We start from the raw sequence: 2,605 nt of genomic DNA on the forward strand, positions 1-2,605 counted from the left end.
AGATGTCCTCACAGATATTGAGGATCTCAACATCAAAAGACTTAAGAGTTCAGCTGAGAAATAAGCGAAGAGCAGTCGGACTCAATCAAAATATTAGTGAGACCCCTATTAATCGCATGGAGGGGCCCCGCCCGAACTGCTAAAGCCTCATCCATCAATGCAGACTCGCAAAACACTCCACAAGAGTACACAGAAACCAGCTTTCCAAGATTATCGCACAACACAAAGCCAATGCTCCCTTTTCTAGAATCTCTCTGCCAAGCAGCATAACAATTCACCTTGATGCACGAAGGGGGGGGGGGGAGGGAGGGGACCACTGGGTAGCAGCAACATCGACAGAAGGCTGGGAATAGGGGCCTTTAGAATTTACCTCGTTGAATTCTGAGAAGGCCCTACTAGTCACCGTGATGACATCCTCTGGCTTCCATGAGTGATTTTTGAAGATGAAATCGTTGTACACTCTCAAGATATACCAGAAAATGAAAGAAGCCAAAGAGAATCGATCCTGAGCCAGCTTCTTATTGGAGATAAACAAAGGGTCCCAACATTTGAACCAATTACTCATAGTTGGAGAAAGCACATCACTCAGTTGGAGAAAGCACATTGGGTGCCAATTGAGAAAGAGGAGAGCCGAACCAAACCACCCTAGAAAGGGCAAGAAAAGAATATATGACCCACCTTTTCCACAACACAGCCTCATCTAGCACAAGAGGGGTTGTTAGGTATGTTCCTCGAAAGTAAATTCTCACCCGCAGCTATGCCATCAGCACAACACTTCCAAATAATCATTTTATTTTAGGAAGAGTCTTACGTTCCAGATTCTTTTCCAATGAACATCCTTCATCGAGTAGTGCGGTTTGTTACCAGAAGTGGATGACGACAGACGATTATTAGTTGTAGAGTTCTTGCGATTCATCAGGATATGCTATATCATCTTGACAGAAAAAAATATCAGATTTGGCTCCCTCCAAACCAGGCTATCTTCATGGGGGTAGAGGTTGAGATGAATCTTGCAAATATTCTTTCTATCTTCAGGAAGGAAGATCGCATTCAGAACCTCCATACGCCACATCCTTGTACTTTGATCAATTAAATTAGAGACTTTTTCAACACCACAATTCACATGTTTCATGGACCGAATTTTGAAGTTTGGGGAAGTAGGGATCCAACTATCATCCCAGATGGAAATTTGATCTCCCACCCCTACAATCCAAAGAAGACGCAAAGAGAGAGCATCACGGCCTTCAATGAGACTCCTCCATCCCCATGAAGGTTGATGGCCCAAAGAAGCCTGCAAAAAAATTGGAATTAGGGAAATATGTATTTTTCATTAATTTGGACTTTTTTAGCAAGAAGAGCTTGATTATGGAGGTGAGGATCACGGAAGCCAAGGCCACCTTTTTGTTTAGATTTGCACATTCTGTCCCACGAGATCCAATGCATTTTATGATTCTCTAAGTTATCATCCCAAAAGAAGTTTGCAGAAGCCTTCTTTATTTCGTCCAGGATTGACATAGGGAGTTTGAAATTTGACCCCGCAAAATTAGACATAGGGAGAGCAACCGATTTGAGGAGAACTTCCTTCCCAGCCATAGACAAAACAAATTTTTTCCACCCTTGCAGCTTTGTAATCATACGGTCCTTGATGTTTTGGAACAACAATTTCTTAGAAGCACCGAACTCTGAAGGAAACCCCAAGTACTTGGAAGGACAATCACCATAAGGGATTTTCAGGACTCTTGAAAACCATCTCTTGAATTTTAGGTAGGGGTTAAGGCTGAACATGATATAGGATTTCTTGAGATTAATTTCTTGGCTTGAAGCTTTACAATAGAGATCAAGACAACTTTTCCAAGCAGTGATATCCTTGATGTGAGCCATGCCAAAAAGAAGGCAATCATCCGTGAAAAGGAGGTGAGAAATGTTATCCTCTCTATTTCTAACTCTAATTCCTTAAAGGTCTCCTTTGCTCATTGCCGAATTAACAATGGAAGAGACGGTTTGGGCGCATAAAATAAAAATAGCAGGGGATAAGGGATCACCATGTCTAATCCCACGAGAAGGAGTGATATTACCACTCTCAAACCCATTGATAAGAAGGGTGTAAGAGACCGACCTGATGCAAGACATCACCATATCCACCCAAGAGACCAAGAAACCCAGCTTAATCAACATTTTTTTCAATAAAAGTCCCACTGACCCGGTCAAAAGCCTTACGCGTGTCTAATTTGATAAATGGCTTTTCCTCTTTTTTTTTAATGTAATGAAATAACTCATGGGCAATAAAGATATTATCTGAGATGTACCTGCCCAGGTTGAAAGCTGATTGGGAAAGATCAATAACTGAATCCAGAACGGTCTTTAAACGCTTGGCAATTACTTTAGAGAAGATCTTCACTGTGATCGAGCACATGCTAATTGGATGGTACTGATCAGCAGATTCTACATCACTGGATTTTGGGATAAGGCAGATGAGGGTCCTATTTAGAGCTGGAAAGAGCTTCCCGAATTTAAAAAAATTGACCACAAAATTGTAGATATCCATTTTAACAACCTCCCAAATTTTCTGGAAAAACTTTGGGGGGAAACCATCAAACCCAGACGA

The sequence above is a fragment of the Telopea speciosissima genome, unplaced genomic scaffold (genome assembly GCF_018873765.1).
Source record: "Telopea speciosissima isolate NSW1024214 ecotype Mountain lineage unplaced genomic scaffold, Tspe_v1 Tspe_v1.0085, whole genome shotgun sequence".
NCBI classification, from domain to species: domain Eukaryota; kingdom Viridiplantae; phylum Streptophyta; class Magnoliopsida; order Proteales; family Proteaceae; genus Telopea; species Telopea speciosissima.